The sequence below is a fragment of the Hipposideros armiger genome, unplaced genomic scaffold, assembly GCF_001890085.2.
Source record: "Hipposideros armiger isolate ML-2016 unplaced genomic scaffold, ASM189008v1 scaffold_178, whole genome shotgun sequence".
Taxonomy (NCBI): Eukaryota; Metazoa; Chordata; class Mammalia; order Chiroptera; family Hipposideridae; genus Hipposideros; species Hipposideros armiger.
The window spans coordinates 1,022,567-1,039,797 of NW_017731528.1; positions in this window are offsets into that span (position 1 = coordinate 1,022,567).

A 17,231-nucleotide genomic window follows, 5' to 3' on the forward strand; every position below is an offset into this window, starting at 1 on the left:
GTTTCAGTTTGAAAGCAGAAGAAAAACAATGTCCCATTTTGAAGGCCATCAGGCAGGAGAATTCTCTAGTCCTGACTTGACTGGAAAGTCAGCATTTTTGTCCTCTTCAGGCCTTCAGCTGATTGGATGGGGCCCACCCAGGTTAGGGAGGGCAATCTGCTTTACTGCAATCTAGCAATTCAAATGCTAATCTCATCCAGACACACCCAGAATCCTGTTTGACCAGATATCCAGGTACCTTGTGGCCCAGTCAAGTTTACATATAATATCAACCACCACATATGGTGTCCAGGTTGTGGACATTTGTGTACAAGTCTTTATGGAGGCACACTTTCAATTCTGAGACTGCAATAGCTGAGTGCCTGTTTAACTTTTAAAAGAAACTGTAAAGTGTTTGCAGGAGCAGTAAACAATAGACTGGGAAATGCCACTCTCAGAGTAGGGGAGTTTCAGGTAGAGCTGCTTAACTCTTGTCAAATAAATAAACATGGAAGATAAATATTTTCATTGAAAGTCAAGGAATCATGAAATGTACACAAAGGGACCTGATTATCTTACATGCTGTTTTTATACGACTATTTGATTACATCTTTGGTCATTAATTCAGTGGAAAAGGTAAGTCTTGTTACCTTTTGGGAACTTGGATTGTGAGGTATTTATGCCACAACAATGCTGCCTAACAAACAGTATCATACGACAGTAAACATATGCTTCATTTATAATGTGGCAGGGTCCAGCTTACCTGAGCTGGACTGTTGGTGTCGGTCGGATGTGGTCACCTTCAGGTTGGCCAGTTGTCCAGGCAGCTTACTGATCTTGACTGGGCGCACTCAGAAGGTTGACAGTTGCTAGCTGTCAGCAGACATAAGACACATCCTTAGGGAGACTGGGGTGGCTCTGCTCTGTTCCACGTGCCCCATATCCAGTAGGCTGACCAAGATATGCTCTCGAGGTCATGGGGGGGGAGGAAGAGTGGCAGTGGAGACACAGCAGCCCTTTTCCAAGCCTCTGTTTGTATCACATCTGCTAACTTCCATTGGGCAAAGCTGTCATGCAGACAGGCTCAGGGTCAAGGGAGAGGAAAATAGCGTCCTCTGTTAGTGCAAACTGCAGGCCCCCGTGGTGAAAAACACAGCTGCAGGCAGGGAGCATTGATGCAACCAATCTTCCAAACAAGTATATAGCGTTTACTGTGACAATACTGAAAAAATTAAAGTCCTACAAGAAAGCAAAGTCATCAAGAGGCTAGCATACAGAAGGAGAGCCTTCTTGGCCTGTGTAGCTGATTTCAATGCAGCTGGTTATTTTAAGGACTAGCTCAGCAGTTCTAGAACTACAGTCTGCACTAGAGTCCCAGCAGTCTGCTGCTTCATTTTAAATGTGTATGCCAAATATTTTATGCACAGAGGAGAGTATGCACGAGCTCCATCTAGCCAGTGTAAGGAATAAAAGCTGAACACCCAAGTGCCCACCATCTGGACTGAGAAACACAGTATTACTAAAAGCTACGAAGCTCCCATTTGGCTCTTTCTCATCATAAGAACCTTCCTCCCCACCAGAAGTAACTTCTATCCTAAAATTTCATGTTAATAATCGCCCCCTTTTTTCTTTATGGTTTTACAACATATGTATGTGTCCCTAAACAGTATATATTGTTCAGTTTCCTTTTACAGTTGACCCTTGAGCAAAGTGGGGGTTAGATGTTCAACCCCCTCCTCAGTCAAAATCCACTTATAACTTTTGACTCCCCCTAAAATTTAACTACTATTAGCCTACTGTTGACCAGAAGCCTTACAAGTAGCATTAACAGTCCATCAACACATAGATTGGGGCTGGCCAAGTGGCGCATTGGTTAAGAGCTGGCTTGGGATGCCAGCTTTGAGCAGCAGGGCCCTGGTTTGGATCCCACATGAGGGCCAGTGATGCTCCGCCCTCTAAAGCTAAGATGGTGAACAACAGCTTGGCCTGGAGCTGGGCTGCTGTGAGATGCTAGCGACCGCATAGGCTGCAATGGGGCTGGCCAGCAGCTGACGTGCACTTTCGTGAGCCGCAGTGAGCCGCCGTGAGCGGCCGTCCAATGGCTGGCAAGCGACTGCCTCACCCGGGAAGAGCACAATGATAATACCAACATGGGCCAGTGAAGCAACGTCCTTCACAACTAGACTGAAGAACAAAAGGACAGCAACTGGTCTGTTCCCCTTCCCCGATTCCCCAATAAAATCTTTAAAAAACAAACAAACAAAAAAACCCCACATAGTTTGCATGTTATATGTATTACGTACTGTGTTCTTACAATAAGGTAAGCTAGAGAAAAGAAAACATTAAGAAAATCATAAGGAAGAGAACATACACTTACAGTACTATATGTATTTATAGACAAAAAATCTGTGTATAAGTGGACCCACACAGTTCAAACCCATGTTGTTCAAGGGGCAACTTATTTTGGACTTTGTATAAATTACTGTATATTCAGTCATGTGCCATTTAATGATGGGGACACGTCCTGAGAAACGCATCCTTAGGTGATTCTGTCATTGTGTGAACATCACAGAGGCACTGACGCACACCTAGACTGTACAGCCCACTGCACACCTGGGCTGTGTGGTACAGCCTAGTGTTCCTGGGCTGCCAGCCTGCACAGCCTGTCACTGTACAAAACACCATGAGATCAAAACAAGAGGGGGTAAACGTGACATGTCCCAGGCTGCTGACCATGTAACATGGCACACTGGTCTACAGCAAACGCTTTTATGTAAGTAGAAAGTGTACATTCTAAAATAACAACTACAGAGCACAGTATGGTGACCAGCAACATAGTCGTTTATTAGCATTATCAAGCATTATGTACTGTACATATTTGGATGTGCTATTTTACATGGCTGGCAGTGCAGTAGGTGTGTTTACACCAGTGTCACCATACACGAGGAACGCGGTGGGCTACGTTAGCACAGCTATGATGTCACTAGGTCATAGGACCTTTTCAGCTCTATTACAATCTTATGGGACCACCACCATATACGCTGTCTGCTATTGACCAGAATGTCATTATAGGACTCCAGAATGACGTTATGACTGTATATTCCTTTTAAACTTACTTTTTGTTCCTTAAAGTTATATTGCTGAGATTCATCCATATTGTTGAATTAAGCTGTGGTTTGCTCGTTTTTGTTGCTACATATTATCTTGCTATCTCCACTGCATTCATTACTTATTCTACTGCCAATGGGCATTCACATTGTTTTCAGCTCCGGGATAATGTAGCTAGGATGCTCTGAACACACTTTGTACCTGTCTCCAGGCTCACGAGCAAGCATATCTCTAGTTTATACACCGAGGGTAAAACTGCTTTGGCATTTACAAGTTCACTTTCTTTAGGCAATACCAAATGGCTTTACAAAATGATCGCAAGTCACAAATAAGCAGAATTAGTAATGAACAGTAAAAAGCTCAGAGAATATTATAAATAGTCAATAAATTCAAGAAATTAGGTAAATTGAAAAATTCCTAGAAACAATATAATTACTAAAACTGACTCCAGGAAAAAAACAAAAAAAAGAAAACCCAAAAAACCTCAATGCTCCCATAACTATTAAATAAATTGAACCAGCAGTTAAGAATCTTGTCACAAAGAACACACAAGGTTCTGGTAGTTTCATAAGATAATTCTACCAAAATTCATGTATATAAACTTTTTAGATTTACCGTATTTCCCCATGTATAAGATGCTCCCATGTATAAGACACACCTTAATTTTGGGGCCTGAAATTTGAAAAAAAAATGTATTACATAAAGTTATTGAACTCAAGTTTTATTCATCATAAAATTCATACAACTCCTCATCACTGTCAAAACTCCCAACCATTAGCTTGTCCTCATCTGTGTCTGATGACGAATCACTGTCTTCATATTTTGCCTCGTCCTCAGTGGGAAATGCAAATAAAAAATCTACAACCACTATATAAGACGCACCCAGTTTTTAGATCCCAAATTTTTCGGAAAAGGGTGCATCTTATACATGGGGAAATACGGTGTCTTATTTATTGTTTCTTTGCTAACCATTCTTTCTTGCATCTCAGACATTTTCCTACTTTCTGAAGTATACACATTAGAATTTTCTCCAACTAAGACTTAATGCCAGTAAATTCTCAGTTTTTATTTATCTGAAATATCTTTATTTCATCATTATAATCTTAAGATAGTATCAATGCATACAGAAGTTTAGGCAAATGGTACTTTGAAAATGTCATTCCAGGCCGGCCGAGTGGCACAATGGTTAAGAGCTCGCTTGGGACGCCGGAGGGCCCCGGTTCGGATCCCACATGTGAGGGCCAGTGACACTGCCCTCTACAGCTAAGATGTTGCCGTGAGTCGCCGGCGACGGCAGAGGCTGCAGTCCCTGTGGCAGTGGGTTGCCATGGGCTGCCGTGTGTAGCCAGCAGCCAGCGTGAGCGGCCAGCAGCCAGCGTGAGCGGCCAGCAGCCGCAGTGAGCGGCCGTCCAGAAACCGGCGACTGATCTGCCTCGCCCGGGAGGAGCGCAATGATGGTGCCAGCTTGGGCCAGTGAAGCAACGTCCTCTACAACTAGACTGAAGAACAAAACGACAGCAACTTGTCTGTTCCCCTTCCCCCAATTCCCCAGCACTGTTCCCATCACCCCAATTCCCCAATAAAAAAAATAAATAAATAAATAAATTTTTAAAATCTTTAAAAAAGAAAAAAAAATAGAAAATGTCATTCCACTGTCTTTTGGCCTCCATTATGATGGTAAAAAGTTACTAACAATTATGTTATTCCATTGAAGTTCATCTCTCTTTTCCTTATAACTGCTTTTAAGAATTATATTCTCTTTTCTTTGGTGTTCAACATTTTTATTATAATTAATTCGCATATGGATTTTGAATTTCTGCTTCCTGAATGTAAGGATAGCTATCCCTCATCAACTCTGGAAAGTTGTCAGCCATTGTCTCTTCAAATATTGCCTCTTTGCTTCTGGAACTACAATCAGACATTTTCATTGTAACTCCTTGTCTTAATCTCATCTCTTTGTCTCTGTCAGTTGGTTTCTGTCATTTCCTCTAGTTCATGTTTAGCTGTGCCTGATCTGCTATTTTACCCACCCAATGAGTTTCTAACTTCAATCATTATAATTTTCAGTCCAAAAAGTTCTGTTTTATTTCTTTTTTAGCCTCATAAGTCCATTTCGGTTGTCATATATTTATCTTCTCTTTTATTTCTTCAAATATTCACTTTGTGCTTTCATATTGGTAATTCCGGTATCTTCAGTTTACATGGGTCTGCAACTGTAATTTATTTCTGCTGACTCTCATTGTTTTCTGTGCTTTTAGTGATAGGCATTTGTGAGCTTTTCTTCTTTAGAGCTTTTTCTGTTGGAATTCTTTGAGGTCTAGTTTCGAGTTCCGGGGACATTCCTAACTCAGGAACACCTTCTTCTATATTTTGACTTAAGTTCTCTCAGACCAAATAGTGTAAATTCTGACCATACACCATGTGAATGAGGGTTTGTGGTTTCTGTGTCTCCGGAGAGAATGAAACAAAGATCCTCACCCTCAAAATTTAGTGGAGTGAGATGGATAATTAAAAACAAACATGAAAATTGAGAAAATGACTGTACTTAGAATCTGATAAGCATAATCAAAGAAAAAGAACAGCATAGTAAAGGGAGTCTACTGGGGCGGTAAGGTTTGCAATATTTAACGGATTTGACAAGGTAGGACTTCCTGGAAAAGAGACATTTGAGCAAAGTGTTAAAGGAGATGAGGAATGTCTAAGTGAAGAGGGAGCCTCATGGTTAAGGGAACGCAGGGCGTCACGTGGCTTGAGCAACAGGAGCATGCGGGCAGTAGCAGTTAGTAAGGTTGGAGAGAGAAGGGGTCTAATAGGACACTGTGATGACTTTGTTTTTGCTCTAAGTAAAATGAGGAACCATTTCAGGATTTGGGGCAGAGGAGTGATATGATCTAACATATAAACAGGCCATTCATGCTGCTGTGTTGAGAGCAGACTGAGCATGCAAGGGTGAAGCAGGAAGACCAGTTTGGTGGCTATTGCAGTAATCCAAGCTAGAGATAATGATGGCTCAGACCAGAGGTGATCGCTGAGGTGGTGACATGTGGTCAGATTCTAGATATAATTACAGATAGAGCCATTATGATATCCTGTCAGATTCACTATGGAAAATGGAGAGAAAGAAAGGAATCAAGGTTTAATCTGAGACTCGGTTTTCATGGCTTCATGAGGGTACTGGAGTGAAGGCTAAAGTCTAGGGCCCATCCAACAAGCCTAATAGGAACCCCAAAACTGGGACCTGAAAGGACTACAACTCAGGTTAAAAATTAGAAGGAAAAAAAACCCCTCCATGCCAACAGGTGTCAGGATGGCTCAGCTAAAAAACAAAAACAAAAAAAAAACCCTCCACCTTCCAAAGACTACAAGAAACTTATCCTTTTTCTTTTTCATTTCTTTTTTTAAAGATTTTATTGGGCAACTGGGGAAGGGAACATTGTGTTTTTCTAGGACCCATCAGCTTCAGGTCAAGTTGTTCTCCTTCAATCTTTAGTTGTGGAGGGTGCAGCTCAGCTCCAAGTTCAGTCGCCACTTTCAATCTAGTTGCAGTGGGGCGCCCACCATCTCATACAGGAATCGAACCAGCAACCTTGTTGTTAAGGGCCTGTGCTCTCACCAGCTGAACCCTCCATCCACCTGTTGGCAGCTCAGAAGCAGCTCAGCTTGGGCGCAGCTCACTGGCCCATGTGGGAATCGAACCAGCAGTCCTGTTGCTCAGAGCTTGCACTCTAACCAACTGCGCCACCCAGCTGGCCCAAAACCTATCTTGTTTCAATCCTTGGTGCTAAATGGACAGGAGCATCCTGCTTCAGATAACTTATGACCATAAATAGTCCTTATGTGGATTTGCAACATAAATTTACACCACTAGTTCAACAAAATCCCATCAAGCTGAGAATTGGCTTTAAGATGTCTCTAAACTGGGAAAAGCACCTGCAAATCCTCTCTAGAGGAAGCCATTTTTATCCTTCATCTCAATAAAAGAAACTCACAAATGATTTTCTAGTGAGCAACTATGGGAGAAGTAATGATCTCTTTCCCTTCCAGCATCAAGAAAAATCTATTTTTTAAAATTAACCTTACACAACTCACAGATAAAACTCATTACATGCACAAAAGAAATGAGGCTGGATAAGTAAGAATAAACAGAAACAACAGACAGCATAAATAGACCTACAAAGACCTCAGATTTTAGAATTATCAGACACAGAATATAAAATAACATGCTTACTATGTTTAAAGAACTGAAAGACAAAATGAAAAATATAGAGAACAATAAATTATAATGACCAAAGAGAAGTTTTAGAAATTTAAAAATTAATAATAATTGAAATTTAAAATTCAATGGACAGATTTAACATACAGCTGGAGAAAGAATTAGTGGTCTTAATAATAGATAGCTGAGGAAATTATCTAGAATGCTCCATGGAGAGTCAAAGAAACGGAATGTGTGAAAAAGAGGTTCAGAGACATGAAGAACAGAGAAAGGTCTCATGGGCATCTAATCAATATACTAGAAGGAAAGAAAACAGAAGAAGCAGAGACAATATTTGAAAATATTATAGCTGAGGATGTGCCAGGATTAATGAAAAATCCCTCCATAGATTTAAAAGCCCAATAAATCTCAAGTCACACACACACACACACACACACACACACACACACACAACCTCACTACACCAAGACACATTATACTAAAAGTACAAACATCAAAGCATGAAAAAAAATATAAAGACATTTAAAATCACACCACCCAGAGATAACCTTTGTTAACATTTTTATTTATTTTCTTTGAAGCATTTTCTAAGTATATACTTATACAAAATTAGGTTCAGACTATATACTTATTCTGATATTTTTTACTTAATATATTACAAATATTTCTCCATTACATTTTCTTTAAAATCATAATTTTAAAGGCTTGATAACGTTCCACCAGATAAATGTACAACAATTTCTTTAAGCAGAATACAATTACCGGACATTTAAGTTATTTCTAATGTTTGGCTATTTTAAATAATGCTTGTCATACATAAATCTTTTCCACATCCTAATGATTTCTTTAAGATGATTTCCTAGAAGTGGGATCACTGGGTTAAAGGACATGAACCCTGTTAAGACTTATTGATGCATATAGCCAAGCTGCTTTCCAAAAAGACTGTACTGCTTTTGTCCCCTACAGCAGCCCAGAAGCACATGAGTAATGTCTGCTGACCTCATTAGACTCAAGTAAATTCAGGATAGTTTGGTATACATACTCCCCAAATGTTAGAGGACTTTCAGTTTTGCATACATCCCAAAACCAAGACTCTGACGCTCACAAACTAGCAGAAGGGCATCACTTCACATCCCACTTAAGGGCTAAAGTAAACAAAGTCCCTTTCAGCTTTTTTCAAACTTGGCTTCCCTATTTTCCCAAATGACTCTGTTTTATTTGCTTGAACACAACATTTTAAAATGCACTGTCATCTATTCTCTGCCTCTAAGAGCTGGGCAGTGTATTTTATAATATGGTGGTCAGACTTCAGACCATGTGATGAAAGGGCATCCAGGACACGCTCGAGCCTCTAATCACAGCCCCTAATCTCGCCTGCACATTTCTCTCTTGTGTGCCCTACTCACCCTTGCTTACTGCAGCGCTTCCATTGTGCTGGTTCAAAGAACCACGGGTTGAGCAAGAACAAAAGTCAGGTCTGAGAATTGTTTCTGTGCCATGTGCCTGGTCCAGCTCTACTGCCAAATGAATAGGATCTATTTGGAATCCAGCCAAAGCCACTTGATAGAAAACTCTGACTTCCCAAAAGTATTCCTGGTGCTGTTTTAAAGCATCGCAATTTTCCCGGGTTGAAAGAGAAAGGTCTGTCTGTTCGCAATCAGAGCACAGCCAGCTAAGTGGCCGGTCACATAACCCGAGGTTCGTCAAGTTTTCTGCAGAGAGCTGGATAGAAGATAGTTTAGGTTTTACAAGCCACCTGGTCTCTGATGCAACTACTTAATTCTGCTACTGTTTGTCTCTCAAAAGTAGCCATAGGTGGCATGTTCCCTGGGATCCCAAATCTCAGATGTCCAAAGCTGGGTTTACGGCCAGCCTAAAACCGCACACTCCTCCTGCAGGGCCTCAGTTTGTGGCATTGCTTATGGTCCCCAGCTCGGAACTCAGAACCATCCTTCTGTCCCAGCTCCTCTGTCTGGAAACTCTCACTCTCCATTTCTGCCACCTGCTCCCTGGCCCCTGACCTGTGTTCTCTGCCTGCAGACTGGCGCCCTGGTTCAGATGATCCTGAAGCAAACCATTCAGATTAATATTTTTAAAGCTCCATTTTGAAGTCACTCACCTATCTAAAAACCATCTGTGGCTTCCCATTTAAACTAAGCTTCAAGACTCTCCATAATCTACCTGCATGCTCCGTAATCCACCAGCATTCCCATGGGAATTCTGCCCTTCAACAAATGTGGGCCACCCACTGTTCTAACATGTCTGCAGGGTCCTTCTTTAGAGACTTCATTTTTGTCGGTCTCTGATAATAGCATGTCTTCAGTCTTTCCTTATCCACTCCTCAACTCCAATTTAAAATCCAATCCCTCCATGGTATCTCCCCATAGTCACTGTGGCCAAACACAGTTCCTTTGTCCTCTATACGCCCTGGCACTTAGCTTGTGTCCCTCCCATCACATGACACCCAAGGTTGGTAGCTGAGCTCACTGAGGGCAAGGACAGACTGCTCTATAATGCTTCTCACACAATGCCTGGTCCGTTGCAAGTGCCCAATTAACACCCATCAATTGAACAAGCATGATTGAAAGCATATTGTTTTCCCCATTCCTGGAGAACAGGCCCACCAAAGCAGTTTTGTTTGGGCTTTTTTCTGTCTTTTCTTTCTTTCTTTCTTTCTTTCTTTCTTTCTTTTTTTTTCTTTCTTTCTTTCTTCTTTCTTTTTTTTTCTTTCTTTCTTTCTTTTTTTTTTCTTTCTTTCTTTCTTTCTTTCTTTCTTTCTTTCTTTCTTTCTTTCTTTCTTTCTTTCTTTCTTTCTTCCTCCCTTCCTCCCTCCCTTCTTCCCTTCCTCCCTTCTTCTTTTCCTTTCCTCCTTTCTTTTTTATCTTTTAATCCATTTCACAGACTAGCCTAGACATGTATTTCATTGGTGGGTCTTAATAAATATAAAATTAATCTTAACAACGAGTAAATCAGAATAGCAGCCCCAATGACTTTAAGCTTAAAAATATATTTAAGGGTGTGATAGCAAACTACAGAAATATTTCATATAATCAAAACTCCTCTAAGAAACTATATAAAAACACTTGTGATATATCAATGAAAAGGTGAAATATAAACATAATTGTATTGGGGGCTCATCCGGGATGAAAACGAGAGGTAAATATGATCTGTGCTTTTTTTGTCTGCCTTACACACTCGCAGGCCTTCATCAATATTTTTTTTGTCCCTTTCTCCTATCACACAAACAATGGGCCTTCATCAGCCAGTTAAAAGCGACAAGTGTGGCTGCCATTCTTCAAGATTCAAAGGACAGGCTTAACAGAAGGGCTCTGGTTAATCTCCTCCGACGCTGATTGGAGGAATGTTGGCCTTAGCCCACTGCCTTCTCTCTTGGGGGGAAGAAGGGAACCCGAGGACTGCATGAGGTTGGAATGAACGACTCTTGGATGCATCTGAGGAACACTGGTCACAGCAACTCTGTGACGTGTTTCGAAGGTTCCCTAGGTCTTCTCTCGACCTGACTACCCAGTAGGATGCCAGTCAATGGCTCGCCCTGCCCCTCCTCTCTCTGCTACTCCACTGCCTTTTCCTTTCCACAAGGAGGCTGGATACTGGCACATGGCTGGGTTTGTGGGCCTTTGCAGGCAGCTGAGGGACCCTCAGCCATGACCACTTCATGGAAGGGTTTCAAAGGCCACACTGGTCCCTTCCCAGCCCAACTGTCTGTCAGGGTGCCGACAGAATGCTTCCTCCATCCTTACTGCTTTTTTCATCTTGACACAATCTCTCCTCAACTCCTGAGATGCTGGTCCAGGGTCCCTGTCCTGTGAGACCTCCTCAGCACTCCACACCAGCATCAAGACATCTTAAGGTAAGAACATGGAACTCTGTCTCTACAGGACATCCCTTGTTCCTCAAGATAAGATTTATTGGCATTTAGCTTACCATTTTAATGTTCTGTTGGGACATTCTTTTAGTTTTAAAGCACAAATGGAAATGTCCTGAATTTTCCACCCAACATCTCTGTTGTTTTTGTGCCCTTCTCACCCGTTGTCCACTTTCCAGCAATTGCTTAGTGATCCACATCCATGAGAGACTCCACCCTTGGGGTCCCGAATATCTAGCCACTTTCCTTTTACACCTGTGTTATTGCAGACCATCAGGCAAGATCTTGGGGGAGAGACATTTTCTAGACTTTCTTTACCTTCAGGAGAAAACTTTAACAGAAGCCTTTGAAGGCTCCCAATAGCTCTCTATCTACTCCCCTTTACATGTTGGACATCATGGCCTCCTTCCACGCCCGTTCGCCTATGCCAGGGGTGTCAAACTGGCGGCCCATGGGCCCTCGAGGTAATTTTTTGTGGCCCACAATGCTCTGAAATAAAATGAAAATAGAAAAAATTGTTATGAAGAAAATAGCGCTTAGGGGAGATCGAGGCAATACCGTACACACAATTCCCTCGTTAACCCTTTAACTGCTGAAGACGAGTATACACGTGGCCCAGTGCCTTTCCTGGGGGCCTGTGGGCGTGTATAAATGCACTGACTCAGTTCCGGCGACGTTTGGAAGCGATATGTCTGCCACTCTCAGTGTCACGTAATGTAAACAGATCCCAATAGTGAAAAGGTTAAAAAGAGCACTCTGGGTTGTGCTGTTATGAATCATACCTAGCGGCAGCGCTAGTTAAAATTTTTAGAGGGAAGCCATTATGATTGTCTGTTCTCAGTCTTTGAATCTAAATATTGGAAAACTAGTAGGAGGAAAGCATTGGCAAGTTTCGGGTAAAAAAGAATAATTTTAGTTTTATAAATACATTAAATAAAATAAATGTTCAAATAAAAGCAATTATATAGTGTTTTCATTATCCTATCCATATTCCTGAATCCTCACTTTAGAATATAAATTTAACAAAATTTGTAAATGTGATGTGGCCCGCGTGAATCTTTCCTGTTGCACCAAATGGCCTGTGTTTTAATTGAGTTTGACACCCTTGGCCTATGCCATGTGCCTTCCTTATAGACCTTGAGCATATATTCCCTCTTTAATCATCTTCATACAGAGTGCCACCATTACATTGACCTTGCCACCAATTTCAAAAATGCTCAGAGTGGAGCCATACACCCCTCTACTTTAAAACACCCCATTATCGGCCACTGCCTTTATCAGTCCACAGGCCTGCATCAGAAATCCAGGTGGGGACACACATGGCGTTAGAGGGGTGCCCACCCAGGGGCATGGGCTGGCACAGCAGCCCAGGTAAGGCACGGCTAAACCCTGGCGCGCCATGTCCCCCCCTGCCTACCCTCGAAACCGGGTCATGCGGTCTCCCTGGCTCACTCAGGATCTGGAGGACGCTCCAGATAGGTTGTTGGGAAGCGAGTTGCAAAGGGATGCCTTTCTTTTCTTTCTCCACCACAGATGGGCACTTTCTCCCTCCCCCAGACATGGGCAATACAGGCGCCCACTCAGGGACACGGGACAGGAGCCCAGGTAGCATGGATAACCCTGGCACGCCATGTCCCACCACCCAGCCTTGGAACCGGCCATGAGGATTCCCTGGCTCCACAGAGGTCTGGAGGATGCTCCAGATAGGTTGTTGGGAGGCGAGTTATCAGCCCTCATTTGCCTTTATCCCCCTGGATAAACACTGAGACAGATTTAACACCTAGACAGGCTCTGAAAAAAAGCGGCGCCTGGTCTTTTGTAACGAGGTTTTAACCTCAATACAAATTAAAAGACGGAGAAACCTGGCCTCCAGAGGGAAGTATTAATTATAATAGTATCATGCAGTTAGATTTGTTTTATAGACGGGAAGGCAAATGGTCAGAAGTTTTCTATATTCAGGCTCCTTTCACCCTGTGGGACACCCCAGACCTTTGCAAAAAAATGCCATATTGATTCAGTTCTTTTGGCTGTGGTTTCTTGTCTCCCTTCTCTAAAGGAAACCCATTCAAAGGAACCTCCAGTGCAATCCTCCTCCCCAGGGGAGTCCCCCACAGGAGGAACCCACTACTGCATCCCTTTCCCAGTCTCTTGTGACCCCTCTGCCTTACTCTGCTGGTCCCTTTCTAAGTCCTGTAGGGACCACCCGCAGTGGGACTCATTGTAAGAAAGATGGCCTGAGTCTGCGTGTGCTAACATACTAAATAAGCTTACTTTTAAAATCATGTTATCTGTTACAAAATTTCTCAAAAAAAAAAGCTTGTATAATTAACTTTGGGATCTCTGAGAGCTAAGAACTAATAAAAGTCACTCAAATAAGGTTTCAAGTAAAACTTTTCAGTAATAAGCATATATTGCGGATGCTTAGATGTGATTTCTCAACATCTATTGGTAACTTAAGATTTTAGTTTTGCTAAGTTCATCTATTTCTAGCTTCTTGTCACAGAAATGTTCAAAGATAGAAATGTACCTTATATTTTATCGCAAAAGCTTATGCCTTTGAAGGTTACAAAATATATTCCTGGATTTACCAGTAAAAATGCTAATTGTTTGCTTTTGGTTGTCAGTAAAAATTAATGTTTTAGAGGTTATGGATTCTAATATAAAAGGAAATGATGTGTGTTTTCAAGGAAGGTATAAGGTATGGAAATACATTTTTGAAGAGGGACTGAGAAAGTTGTAGAAGGTTTGTGAAAAGTCTTGAGAGAGTTTTATGTATAGTTAAGCTAAATACAATAAATCAAATACATTTAAATATCAAAAGTAAGCTAGTAGAGTTAAGTGGTTTCTCTCTCTCTTTCTCTCTGCTTAGCAAAACACATTTCTTAGACTATAGGTCTATGTTTTACACTGTCCTAATCAGGTTTCTGGTTACTGGAAAAAGCTAAGATCTATACAATCTTAACAACTACGCTTTGCTAATAGTTATGTGAACTTCTGTATTTTAGGACTAGTGCTAGAGTTCATGTGTCCTACTCAGTGTCAGAGTATAGGCCATTGTAAAGAAAGTTATTCTTCTTAACCTAACAGGATTATAATAGTTCTGGCCCACTGCTCTCTGCCATAAAAAAGGTCAGGAATTTGTTTAAATGTCTTTAACAACCAAGACAGAAAAAACAAGGAATAAAGGAACAGTGAGACCAAAGGATAAGACCAAAAACAAAGCCAGACTTTTGGCCACAGTTATAAACAACCCAGGGCTAAAGACACTTCAGGGCACCCCAAAAGCCCTGGGAAAGGAAATGCAAATAAAGGAGCCTGCTTTTTGGATGTGGAAGCCCAGACCACTGGAACAAGGAGTGTCCTAATCCTTCAAATCAGCCATGCCCCCTGTGCACAATACAGGGCACTGGAGGAGGGATTGTGCCCTGCTCTGAAGGAAGCAGAGACCACTGCCTGCCCATAAAAAGCTGTGATCACTGTTGGGCCTAACGCTCCCAGTGGCTCCCAAGCTGTTCTCCTTACAGGGGCAAAACAGCGGGTGACCCTGATGTGGCAGGCAAACCTGTTAGTTTATAGAAGCCACTTATTCTGTCTCAACTGCTCACTCTGGATGCTTTTTCCTCTAAAAACTGCTCGGTTGTAAAGATAAAGAAAGCCCTAGGCCGGCCGAGTGGCGCATTGGTTAACAGCTGGCTTGGGATGCCAGAGGGCCCTGGTTCGGATCCCACATATGAGGGCCAGTGCCCTCTACAGCTAAGATGCTGAACAACAGCTCAACTTGGAGCTGGGCTGCCATGAGTCGCGGGCGACAACATAGGCTGCAACCCCTGCTACAGTGGGTTGCTATGGGCTACCATGTGTAGCCAGCAACCAGCGTGAGTGGCCAGCAGCCGCAGTGAGTGGCTGTCCAGAGGCTGGCGACTGATCTGCCTTGCTCAGGAAGAGCGTAATGATGGTGCCAACTTCGGCCAGTGAAGCAATGTCCTCCACAACTAGACTGAAGAACAAAACGACAGTAACTTGTCTGTTCCCTTTCCCCCAATTGCCCAGCGCTGTTCCCATCCCCCAATTCCCCAATAAAAATCTTAAAAAAAAAAAAAAAGATAAAGAAAGCCCCCAGATTTGGGCTCATTTTACCCAACCTGTTCCTTACCATTGGTCTATACCTTAGGGGAAAAATGTAAACTAAACAAATCAAACTTAAAAGGACTATAGAAAAGTTTTATCAGAAAAGCTCCAAACCCTAGCTCTAACTACTAATTCTAACCTCAATTCTGTCATCTCCTATGTTGAAAGCTTGGGAAAGGTTCAACAGTCACTTAAAAAAATATAGGGGACCAAGTCTTAAAGAAAAAAGTAAACATCCCAACAGTTTTGGGACTCCAGAGAGTCAGTAACTGGGTCCACTTCTCTCAAATTAAACTTATTTCATTTAAGTCTCCACAGGACTCCCCCAGAAAGAAGATTGTCACTCCTGTTCCTGTGAGCCGATTGAAAACCTTAAGCTTCTCTTTAAACAACTGCTGGAGATATTTTTCCTCTATGGAACTAGGTTTTATTTATGCCTTCCAGCTAATTGGATGAAAACCTATACCTTAGTCTATTTGGCTCCAAAGATCAACATAGCCCCCAATAATCAGTCCCTAACCATTCCTTTGAAAAACCGCCAAAAGAGGGCAAGGTGTGTGTGTGTGGGGGGGGCTATGCTTATTTTTTTTTTAAATTCTGTTGTTTCTATGTTAATCAGTCTGGTATAGTCAGCTATACTGCCCAAAAGTTAAAAGATAAAACTTACAGGATCTGTCAACAATTAAGCTAATCTTGGGGATCTCGGTCTAGGATTTGGAGTTGGGCATCATGGCTTCTTCCCCTTGCAGGGCCTTTGCTAATGATCATTTTAACCCTTGTTTTTAGACCCTACCTTCTGAATCTTTTAACAAAAATTTATTTCGTCCCGCCTACAAGCCATCAACTTCCAAATGGCACTTCAACGGGAGTTTCAGCCATTGAAGCTAATCCAGAAATCCCACTCTCTTATCTAGATGAAATAGGGTAGGGATTTCATAGTTCATCAACAGTCTCATAGATATGAGACCCTATTACTATCAGGGGGGAATGATGTGGGCCAAGCAAGTAGCCCACCACTGGACAACTTTTAAGTTTCCTATAGAAATTTTAAGTCTCCTCTTCCCTAGTTTCTTAGCCCCTGGCTTTGATTACTCTTTTAATCAGTTTCTGAATCCTGGACTAAAGATTGCCCCTAGACTGAATCACAGAATACCTACCACACTGCCTTAGATAACAAGTTAAAAGCCTGTGACTTCCCAACATTCCGCAAGCCATCCTGGACCTAACTCTGGGATAATCCCATCCCAGAGACTAAATAGATTTTAATATTTTCCCAGGTCAATATACTTGTTGGTTGTAAACATTAAAGGCTAATGTTCTTTCCAAACCCATAGCCACCCTACATCAATAGCTTTGAGCTCTGCTCTTTAAGAAATTTATTAATTAAAATCTATTTTTCCTCATTTAGGGGTCTTGGGGATACAGAGGGTACCCCAGCAAGATTGCCAGTCGCAACCAAAGAAGCCAACACGGTCTTCCAGGCGGATCCCAAGACCCCCACCTCTCATGTGAGATCAGATAGGGTGAGGGTTCCGTGAATACCCCAAATAGGCAGGGACAGCTCTATGCCCTGGCCCAGCAGGCAGTAGATACAGAAGAAAAGACCTCCTGGGCAGGCCGAGTGGCGCGGTGATTAAGAGCTGGCTTGGGATGCCAGAGAGCCCTGGTTCGGATTCCACATACGAGGGCCAGTGACACTACCCTCTACAACAGCTCAACCTGGAGCTGGGCTGCCATGAGTCGCTGGCCACGGCGTCGGCTGCAGCCCCTGCTGCAGTGGGTTGCCATGGGCTACCGTGTGTAGCCAGCAGCCAGCGTGAACGGCCAGCAGCCGCTGTGAGTGGCCGTCCAGAAGCCGGCGACTGATCTGCCTCACCCAGGAAGAGCGCAATGATGGTGCCAACTTGGGCCAGTGAA